A 12,308-nucleotide genomic window follows, 5' to 3' on the forward strand; every position below is an offset into this window, starting at 1 on the left:
CCTGCTCAGGCTGTCTGTCCGTCCGTTTGTCTTTCTCTCTCAGAAAAAATAAAAAGATTAACAAAAGAAAAGAAAAAGAAAAAAAATAAACTTTGACCAATGAATGATGTTTATTAAGACTTTACTGGACTCTCCAGTGTGGCATGCTTGGGAGTTAGATGGAAGCTGTGTAAACGTTGTGTTGTTATAAACTTATGTAAAGTTCACCTTAAACACTCATCTAAATAGAGTTCATGGCTTTTATCATACAGTCTTATTGTGAAGTTTGAAAGGAACATTGTAACTGACTTTACCATCACTGATGTCTGCATACAGCAAGTGAATAGTAGATAACTACTTCCTTCTTTAGGCAGTTTTGGTATAATCTGGGATAAAGGTCTGGACTGCATGAGTTTCTATAATTTTCTGTATTCATGTCACTGAGAGGTGACACTGTTTGGGGGTAGACTAATAGATTGGAAATAATCTATAAAAATATAACAAACAAATAAAAAATCATAAAGATTCAACTGCATAAGGGTCAAAAACATGATGCTTTAGTTTATGTGTTGTCACCTTCTAATGCACCATGTGATTGATAGGACAGGAACAACCAGTATGGAGGAAAATGATTTTTGAAATGCCACCAGGTCTGTGAAAGAGCAACTTGATGCAGATTTCTGCTTGAGAGTGACTTTTATCTCATCCCTAGTTGCTGCTGATACAGTCTTAGGGCAGTACACAGCAGGAGGGAGGGAGGGAAGGATGGTGATCATATGCAGCACTTGGGTCTTTTTTGTATTCTTTCACATTATTGTTTCTCAGACCCTTAGTACAAATCTCTCTTTTATTGTTTGTTTTATAGTTTCTGTAAGCGTTTCTTGTGTTTATCACAGATATCCATAAGCTAAATGAATGACTTCTTAGACAAAACTGTGTTTTCCAAAAGTTACTTGAATTTGAATGGTATCACTGATATACTAAACCTTGAACTGTCTTCAGTAATTACACATTTCTTCTTTTTTTTCTTTAGAACCCTCCATAAATGGTGATAGGTTTAATAGAGGTCAAATGAATAGAAATTAGGATTTTAACCTTATTATTGAATTAATGGTGTACCCCCTTGCTGCCATTGAAGAGACACTAACTTTACCATGTACCTGTGAAGAGTAATTGGGTGAGCAGAGTCAGGAGAAAATGGCCCTAAAATCTGGCATCTGTATTTCATCTTACCCCTTTGCAGAGCATGTTTGAGGTGCATTATATCATTTGGCTATTATTTTATTTTAGTATGTTCAGTGTTGTACTCTGGATCTCACAACCCATTTGCCTTACAGGGAGGAAAACTGTGTACCTCGTTACAATTTGGCTGCAGCCTAACTTTTAGGTTTTTCTGAAAAGAGGATCTTAAAAATGAGTTGACGCAAACTATAAGAAAGAATATCAGAAGGGAATTAGTCTAAGATTCAGGAGAGGCATCTCTTAGGTAGCACATGTTGAGATAGTCAACTGTATAGGAGGTGGGTTGAGGGGAGGACTTTCTTAGTTTAGGAAATAGGGTGAATAGAGGGACAAAGGGCATTGAAAGAAGGAAAAGGGATTGTATGTTGAGGAGAAGATGAGAGATGGCACAAGAGAGAACCACTGAGTGAGGTGGCAAGTGAGTGATGGCAGGTTGAGAGGTAAGAGAAGAGATGAAAGGAAAGTGGGCAAATGGAAAATCAGGAAAGAGAAAAAGAAGCAAGGAAAGAAAACAGGAATAAGTGTCAATTGTAAGGGACGTTAAGGACAATGTGCCAGAACAGTTGGAAAATTGTAAGCCACATTCAGATTTTGAACATCTGTAACTGTTATGTAAACACTTAGAGTGTTACAGATTTCCGTGTCATGATCAGATTTGGGAAGTGTGGTTCCATAAAGGGAAGAGGATGATCTTTCCATTTAGAAGTTTAAAATCTAATGGAGAGAGGAAGAAGTAGAAAAAGATATCACAAAACAATGCAGAATGGTATAAACAAGATGATAAGATTAAGTAAAGGGGGATGTTATGATTTCTAGAAAGAAAACCAATCCAAACCTAGAAGAGAAGATGTAATATAAATTGATATCTGAGAAGAATCTTAAAGAACTAATAATCGTCAGAGGAAATATAAACAAATATGTCCTAGGCAGAGGAAACAACCTAGGGTGGTCATACTAGAGGGAAGGGAGGGGGGGGGGGGGGGAGAGAGAGAGAAGGAAGGGAAATGAAAGGAAGGGAAGGGAAGGAAAGAAAGAGGAAACTGAAAGAAGGAAAAGAAAAAAAGAAAGAGAAAAGAAGAGAAGGAAGAAATAAAATAGAATGTGGAGAAATTAGAACACTTGTACCTTGCTGATGGGAATAGAATGTGGTTCATCTGCTATGAAAAACAGTTTGACAGTTCCTCAAAGACTTAAACACAAAATTACCACATAATCCAGCAATTTCACTGCCAAGTATAGACTCAAAGTAATTGAAAACTGATACTCAAAGAGGGGTATGCACATGTTCATAGCAGTGCTACTCATAATAGTCAAAATGTGGGAATAACTCAAATGTCCATAAGCCGATGAGTAGGTTAACAAATTGCAGCAGGTACATACAGAGGAATATTATTTATCCATTAAAAGGTAGAAAGGTACAGATACATGCTACAGTATAGATAAACTTCACAAATATTATACTAGGTAAAAGAAGCTAGGTACAGAATATCCTATAGAAAATGATCCATTAATATGAAAGATCTAGAATAGGTAATTCCTTAGAGAAGACATACTGCTCTTTGCAGGTGCTGTAGTGAGAAGGTAAATAGGGAATAATTGTTTAATGGACATAGCGTTTGCTTTCTGAGTGATGGAAATATGTTGGAGTTAGATAAAGGTAGTATTTACACAGTATTGTGGATATACTAAATGCCAGTAAATTGTTCATTTTAAATGGTTAATTTTATATGAATTTTCCCTCAATAAAAATAGAAGTTAAATATTTAAACTTTATGCTTAAAATTATAGGAAGCACTGAAAGGAAGAAAGAATAATGAGAAATGGAGAAAAAGAGGAAGGAAGAGAAGGAGGAAAGAGGAAAAGGAAAGGGAGATGGCAGATCACATGTGTGTTTTTGCAAACGACTCTGCCAAATAAAATAAAATAAAATAAAATAAGTAAAGTCTTGAAGGGGAGGTCATGTCTTCTTTGCCCCGGGGTTTAGATTTCCTGGAGACAGGTCTGGGAAGAAGCCTGAATCTGAAATGTGTATTTGGTACTCATCAATTTGCGGTGTGCTGTTTAAACTTTGCAATCAAAGAACTGTTCCTTTAAAAAATGATTTTATGATGAGCACTTCAAGTCCACATTTTCTGACTAGCCATCATTTCTTATAATTATTTTTAGACTGAAAAGTTTTAGAGAACATGTAAGAGAAAAACTCAGAGAAATATCCTCAGGGAGGTCACATTGTATAAAACATCTCTGCAGAGAGCTGGGTTTCACAGAGTTAGGACACAGCAGAGCCAATTATCCAAAGATTTATGAGCAAATTGGTCTGACTGATAAAGACAGGACACAATCCAATAACAAAATTTTACTTTTTATTCCCAAACTTGAAAGTGTGTGTGTATGTGTGTCTGTGTGTGATCCCCTTAAAGATACTGATTCGCCTAACCAAGTAATTATAAAATGCTGAATTCTGTGATTGACTTGATACCCTAGGAAAGAATAAATGAGAAGTCTTCTCTGATGTTTTAGGTACAGACCGTGTGATCTGACGATCAGCTCACACTAAGCAATTGACATGACAAGGTGGAACAGTTTTATGTTTCCTATTGACCAAGTTCTATCTAAATAGTGCTGGGGATGGAAATTGGTGCGGCCACTATGGTAAACAGTATAGAGTTTCCTGAAAAAGCTAAAAATAGAAATACCACATGATGCAGCAATTCCACTGCTGGATATTGGCCTCAAAAATGAAAACACAAGGGGAGTCTGGGTGGCTCAGTCGGTTAAGTGTCTGAATTCAGCTCAGGTCGTGATCTCACCATTCATGAGTTCTTGCCCTGCATTGGGCTCTGTGCTGACAGCTCAGAGCCTGGAACCTGCTTCAGATTCTGTGTCTCCCTCCCTCTCCCACTTCAAAAAATGAATTAACTTTTAAAAAAGTTTTTAAAATTAAAACACTAAATTCAAAAATATATATGCACCCCTGTGTTTATTACAGCATTATTTACAATAACCAAGATATGGAGTCAACCCAGGTATCCATCTATAGGTGGATGGATCATGTGTGTGTGTGTGTGTGTGTGTGTGTGTGTGTGTAATGGAATATTACTCAACCATAAAAAAGAATGAGATTTCACCATATGTGACAACATGGATGGACCTAGAGGGTATTATTATGCTAAGTGAATTGAGTCAGACAGAGAAAGACAGATGCTGTATAATTTCACTTATATGTGGAATCTAAAACACACACACACACACACACACACACACACACAGAAATAGCCTCAAATACTGAGAATATACTGGTGGTTGCAAGAAGGGGGCCAGAGGAAGATGGATGAAATAATTGGTGAAGGGGATTAAGAGGTACAAATATCCAGTTATAAATCATGAGGTTGAAAAGCACAGCATAGAGAATATAGTCGATAGTATTATAATAATGTTTTATGATGACTACGCTTATGTGGTAAACATTATATAATTTACAGAATTGCCAAATCACTATGTTGTACACAATAAATTAAGATAGCATTGTAGGTCAACTGTAATTCAAATTAAAAAAGAAAAAATAAATCGTGCTTAGAATAAAGAGTTCAAGGAAGGTAATCTTAGCCAAGCATCTTCTTGCTCCTGGGTCTCATTCATGTCTTTGTATTATGAGTATGTGGAAAAGAAGTAATTCTCTAACTTACTTTGCATAAGGAATCACTGAGGGGACATGTTAAAATGCAAATTCTTGGGCCTTAAATATACTCTGATCCAATAGTACTTGATCCTAATATTATTAGTATGAGAAATATTGGGGGGAAAATTATAAGGTATCTTCCTGCTCAAGAATTCTGTGCAGGAGTCTTACCTTGCTTCCTATGCAAGGGTATCTCTACCAGCCATGATGAATCACATCCATAGAAGTTTTTGAACCTGACGAATTACACACAGTCATGTTGACTTCCTCTCCAAACAAAAACATCCACAGTGTCTTTTCTTTAATCACACTATGTGGAGCATAACAGGCCTGGAAGTAAGTAGTGGATTGAATGAAAACTGAAAGAATTGAGGTTTATGAGTTAGAAATTTTATAATTAAGTTTAATTCATCTCTGGTATACAGGTATCCCTGCTTTTCAAAAGTTTTCATTATGCCACTTCATTTTTATGAAAGACCTGAATTAGAACCTGTTTTTGCTAAGGAAAAAAAAAAGTCCAAAGAGGATTTTTGCTTTTACAGGGAAAGGCAAAAAGCAAAAATAAATAAATAAATAAATAAAAAATAATCCATGTTTTTGCAGCAAGCCATTATAGAGATGTTCTGAGCAGTAAGAGCTGCACTGCTAAGCTCCTTCCCCAGAAACTACACTCAGCATCTCAGCATCAAGCTGCCATAGCTTTGAACTGTGTCTGTGAGCATCTGTGCTTTATTTTAATTTATTTTGTGTCTTTTAGCAAGATGTATCCTAAGGTTTCAGAAAAGCCCAAGAGGTTATTTTCTGGGTCTGGGAACACTCAGAAAGCATTCCCTATAAACTAATGGTAAGTACTTTTTCACTTGATGCCATTTCAGTTTATAAAAGTTTTCATAGGAATGATCTACTTTCAGATAGCTGGGGAAACCTATGTTAAGCTACTATTTATCTAGCACCTATAATAAAGTAGACACTAGCACAGATGATTCAAGAATAATAGAACATCACTCATAATTTGAAGAACACCAAGATCAGATAAACTTCTAAGGGCACAATTTCATTAAAATGCAGTAAGTATAATTAATGAAATAGAGAAATAGTGCCTGAGGAGACTGGTTAGTTTGTTAAAGGAAGTGAGAGGCTTTAATGACAGTACATAAGCATATGAAATATTTTATTTACTTAAGGAATGTCATTCAGATGTTAATGCAGTAGATACTGGTTGGATTTGGATAGATCAAAAATGTATTTGTAGAGATCTGTATTTTGTACTAAATTATATGGACAAGGACTTGTGCAGCTAATTCACTAGGGGATGGGAAATAAGATGGCTATGCTAAGGGAAAGTAGAATATATTGAAGGGTATCTATATACCAAACATTTTGATACTGTCTTATAATTTGCCTGTGTAGGATAGTGACATGCACATAACACCAGAAAGGAAAAAGAAAAAAATTATGGTAACTAGTATTAAATGAGGGTCATGCTGTGACAGGCACCATTCTGAACACTATTCACATATTATCTAGTCTCATCTTCTAAAATACACTGTGAAGCAAGTTTCTAATTGTGTCTGATTTGCTGCTCCAGAAACTGAGTTTAAGAGGCTAAGCCTTTACCCAAGGTCACACAGCTGGTAGCAGAACCGGACATAACCTACATTTGTTTGATACCCATTTTTTTTTTTTTTTTGGTTCCTTGCCTTGACCATTCCACAATATTGCTTTCTAGCAAGCAATGGAGCTCTAAGACATAGTCTAGATACAGATATTGCAGATGCCATTTTTAAGCTTCTCATGAATTCAGAAAAAACATGATGGAAAAGAACACAAGCTAATTAACAGTTTTCTCCTATCAGACAAAGACGGACCATTAGAGTCTTCCACTTGCACTCGGAATCACAGTGCCCCTCTGAATGCTTCATCTATCAATTCACAGCATGAAAACAATCAAATTACAGCCTTTGAAAGAAAGGTAAATCCAGCCAGGAGATTGATGTGTTTTAAATGAGCAGAATTTGCTGAGCTAGCCTACAGAAAGTGCCACGTTATTAGACAGTTGTAGCTGTAAAAGAGGAAAGGGTATCATCCAGACATGTGTCCCAGTGAGATGTCTTTAACATAGCAGCAAGCAAGCTGTTCAGCTCCCAAACTCGGAGGCTGGCCATTGTCCAAAAAACTCACTCACCACCATACAGATATGATGGCTAGGAGGTAATACAGTACATAGAATTATATGCCTTTATCTCAGATTTACTCATTTATAGATCACTTTCATAGCCTGATCCTTTGCTACCATAAGAGAAAAGCATTTTCTTCACAATGCATGTTTCATGATTGCTCTGGTAAGAATATTAGTACTATAAACAACAGAGAAAATATTTATGAAAGTAATACTGAAAGGGAGTAGTAACCTGTGAATGGCAGATTGATTGTGTCATGTAAGAGTTAACTACAGTTGACACATTCTAGAATTCCTCTAAGAATTCAAAAGACTTGAAGGAACACCTGCTTGGATAGTCCCATTTTACAGCTGGAGATCATGGAAGTCACAACTTTGCCAAAGTCAGTGAGAAAACTGGTGGCAGGGTCTCATTTAAAATTCATGCTTTCTAAATCTCATCCAGTAATGTTTCTGTTTCAGTATGATGATCTAGTTTTTCTCTCATTTACATTTATAACAGGTCTATATGGTGCTCAGTATATAATTCAGAGATCAGTTATGTCAAATAATCCTTTGATATCGAACCAAAACAGGATTGGGGTGTTACCTCCCTTTCAGAGAATTTATGTCTCTGTCCCTCTCTGAAAATTTATGGGTTTGATTGACTTTTTCCTTCACACTTCTCTAATTTCTTTTTTCAGCTGATTGAGAGAAATTCTCATTCTTTTTTATGTAACTGTCCCGTTTTTAGTACTGCTTTGACCCTCAAGAAAGCAACTCTGTTCTTTACCCCCAAATACTTCTTCCATGGAATGTTTTGTGTGTAAGAACTTTTTCTTGAAGGTTTGGGAACATCAGAATCAGGTTGTATCATAAGACTAAAATGTAAAAAAAGAAAATAATAGACATTTCTGTTTTTAATATTTTGAGACCACCTAGCCTTGGAAAATCTTCACTGGTTATCTAAGTCTCTTGGCTCCAGACTTCTAAAATACTCATTTGCTTCTTTTCTTCTCAGATTCCCTTCCTGTTTTTCTTCTGTCTATAGCAAACACTGATTGCACTATTTTCTTATGGAAGCAGATTTTGTCTTTATTGTGTGTGTGTGTCTGTGTGTGTGTCTGTGTGTGTGTCTGTGTGTCTGTGTGTGTTTTGCATATGGCCATGGTATTCCATCATCAAGAGCAAATTATTCTTCCAAGGTAGTTTGCATAAATGGAGACATCCTAATGCCATGTTTGATACTGTAATACCACAGTGCTTCCCTGTGTATGACATACCATTCAAGCTCTGGCTGAAGGAATCTTCCATTTGGATAGGACAGATTTTTAAGAAAGTTTGCATATATCATGTTGATCTAACTTCTCAATTTCTATAAAACCTAAATCCCATATTTATTTCTCCACTTTTGTTCATACCCAAGGAGAAGGAGCTTTATAAAAGAGAGAAGCAGGAGAGCTGGAATACATTGCTTCCACCAATAAAAGCTGACTGAAATGTCCAAAGGAAATGGAATAAGGGTAAACTTGGTTACACACTGAAATGAAGGAAGGAAGCCATAAGATGCCATATACCTTGAGGTCTCCCTGTTAGATATGCCTCAGATGGTCTGACCATCTGGAAAAAATAATATGAATCAACTATCAATGTTAACTCCCATTAAAAAAAATCCTTTTTTGTCTAAGTGATTAAATAAAGAATTTCTTAAGGGACTTTCTTTCACAATTTCCCACACATCCAGAGTTTAATTGATACAGGCCAATGTTAGATGCAATCCCTGAAAGGGAAGATGTCTAAAATTAGTGTTTCCTTTTTCCATGCCTCTCAGCCAGACACAGAGGCTGCCTCAAATCACTTTGGCTGTGAGACAGAACATACATAATAAATGCATAAAATATATATCCATTTATGCACTCCTACACTCTTTTACTCAGTGATTTGTACCTCCTAAGTGCAGAATGTTCACCCTCAAGGGATTGATGGCATCTTGTTATATTTGAAAGGCCAGGCCTAGAGTGTCATGGTCTGGTAATTAAATAATCCTTAAGATTATTTTCTACCTTTAACTCTCTAAACTTCTTCAAAATAAGGAAATAAAAATGTGTCCAGAAAGCCAAATTTAAATAGGACAAGTTGAGTGTGTCAGGTTGCAAAGCCAAGATGGTATGAAATGAGGGACTTCCAGGGAGGGCTTGGGCATTCAAATGTGTTTCTGGCTTTTGATATGATAGGAAATATGGGATTTCAGGGCATAGGCTAAGAGAGAATAAAAGTTGTATATAAACATCTGTATTAACAGAAAGGTGGATGGGTGGATGGATGGGTAGATTGATGGTTAAAATGAAAAATGATGGATGAGTGATTGGAAGGACAAAAGGGAAGATAGAAAAATGGATGGATGCGTGCAAAAATAGTTAAATAGATATTTAGTCCTACTGGGATTTTAAATGAATGAACTTCATTCATTCTACTTGAATTTAAGAGAAAAAAGTCTGAGGAAAAACTGTAAGAATTGCTACATTTAAGGTTTTTTACACACATTAAGAAATCTAATTTATTTAAAAATTCCTAAGAAATTAAGAAAATACATTATTAAAATCATTAAGAGGTTAGACTCATTATTTTCCCTACATGTTTAAGGCAGCATGGATTGACTCTTTTATGCAAATAAGATAATTAGCACTCTGAAACTTTTTACCCACATCCCATTTTTTTTATTACTAATTATATTAGTGTTACTTTGTTAAGGATTACACAAAGTACATTCTGTTCTGAATCGATTATTTTGCAGTTGTTGAGACAGTTTTATAAACGGATTAAAATGAATGCCAGTTTTTATTATGGAATTTTTTTTAAAAAGCACAAAAAGAGGATAGTAAAGGAAGCACATTATTAGTTTGAAACAAATCCTGTACATCATACCAAATTTAACATATTGATACATGTTGCTTTGGAATTAGAGAGGAGTCAGAAATTCAGCCTCTAATTTGGCAAGCACTGTGAAAGATTTTGCCCTGTAGTGAAACTTGGCAAAGTGCTGTCACAGCTGGGTGTCGGATGCTGTTGGTATCTAGTGGGTGGAGGTAGGGTTGCTGCTAAACAGGACAGCATCTACAACAAAGAATGTTCCCACTCCAAATATCGGTAACGTTAAGTTTGAAAACCTCACTCTGATACGATGCATTATGCAGTGCTCACATTTCCACATTATTTTCTGTCTCTGGTTTTCCAGAGCCTACTTCAACACTTCTGTCTCTTCCCGGAGGTAAAAACTGATACTTCCTCTGATAATTCCTCAAAGGACTTGGTTTCTAAGCACCATCACCGTCTTGCTATCTTTCTTCCGTATGCCAAGCAAATTTGGCTCAGACATCCAGAATGGACCAGTTTCATCTGATTTAAATAGTTTTCTTTCTAATTCATTCCCGAAAATCTACATTTGAAGTTTCTGAACCAGAAGTAGGCCTGTATTAGAACCAACCTTTTGTAAGACCTTTGATTAAGACTCTAATTCCTGCTGCCTATTTGCATTGGTATTAAATATCATAAACATAGTTGTCTGCACTCCACTGATGCAAATTATTCTTTTTTGTGTAATGTGTATATATATATTTTAAGTTTATTTATTTTGAGAGAGAGGGAGGGAGCAGGGAGAGAGAGAATTCCAGGCAGGCTCTGCATTGCTGGCCCCTGCCCCTATGCAGGGCTCCGTCCTACAAATTGTGAGACCATGACCTGAGCAGAAACCAAAAGCTAGACACTTAACCTCCTGAGCCACCCAGGAACCCCTGCATAATGTGTAATATTTGAGGTATATAAACACGTATATCTGTCATATTGGCAAAAAAATATGCCTGGGTTAAAATCTCCATACTTCTGTTATTTGATTATATAATTAATATATTTATCAATAATTTCTTTGTTTAGCTAAAAATAGATGTTAGCAAAATTTGTAAGTACACAATGTAAAAACTTTGTCATCAAGCGCTTCACGTGGGCATTTTCAGTGCTACTTCTGAGAAGTCAGTAGCTACTTATATACATGCAGAAACGTATATGTAGAGTCCCTACTTTTAAAACAAGAACAAATTAAAAATCAAGACGGGGTGCCTGGGTGGCTCAGTCAGTTAAGTGCCCAACTTCGGCTCAGGCCATGAGCTCATGGTTTGTGCGTTCGAGCCCCGCATCAGGCTGTGTTCTGACAGCGAGCTCAGAGCCTAGAGACTGTTTCAGGTTCTGTACCTCTCTCTCTCTCTGACCCTCCCCTGCTCATGCTGTCTTTCTCTCTCTCAGAAAACAAAAATTTAAAAAAATCAAGACAAAGGATGAAAAATATGTTGATGTCGATAATGAATCAGAATAATTGAACAGGATTTTTTTAAGGGACACAAAATAGATGTTAGTGTTCCTAGAGTAGACCCTGAAGAAAGATGTGGGCTCCAAAGTTAAAAACTCCTTAGCTAATATTCCAATGTTACCATTAACTTCAGTTTCTTCATCTGGAAAATGGTCATACTAAATCAGGACCAGATTCAAAGGGTTGTGCTAAGGAATATTTTAAGTTATGAATGTGAAACTCTTAGTATAGTCCTTGTCACTTAGGAAACCCCAAATAAATGCTAGCTGTTATTACTGTCATTAATCATTGTTGTAATCTAATCATGCTACCCTGTTTTTTTGTTTTTTGTTTGTTTTCAGGTGAAGTTAATGGGTTTTAATGGGATAAAATGATTTTTTCAAAGGAGAAAACTCAGTTAGTGATATAATCAATATTAAAACTCTTCTGCCACTAAGTCCATCTGCTTTGCCTGATTTTGAAACTAAAATTGTTAGCAAATCTGTTATTTTTAAACCTAGAAGTTTCTATGGGATACCCTACAGAAAAACTAGGGAGGCACTTAAATAAGAAGTTAGCAAAACTCTACGTGTCAGAAGTAAGTTGTTTGGCTCTTAGTACAGTTCTCAGGCTCTTATTTCTGGGTCCCTTCTTTTCCTCTGTCCTGATTTTATGACTTCAGTTCAAGGGTCTACACTTCTTGGCTGGTGGGCACACCCCAGAAAGATGTACATGAATGAAACTTGACTTCACACCTCACTTATTTCTGGCTATTCTTAATGAGAGCTGAATCTTAGCAAGTATCTCCCTCTCCAGGACAAAAACCATATATACTCTATGTTTGCTCATGTATTATCCTTGTGCATAACCAATAACCTAGAACATGACTTGAGGAGGGCTAGATACATTTT

Source organism: Crocuta crocuta, unplaced genomic scaffold (genome assembly GCF_008692635.1).
Source record: "Crocuta crocuta isolate KB4526 unplaced genomic scaffold, BGI_CrCroc_1.0 scaffold152, whole genome shotgun sequence".
Classification (NCBI taxonomy): Eukaryota; Metazoa; Chordata; class Mammalia; order Carnivora; family Hyaenidae; genus Crocuta; species Crocuta crocuta.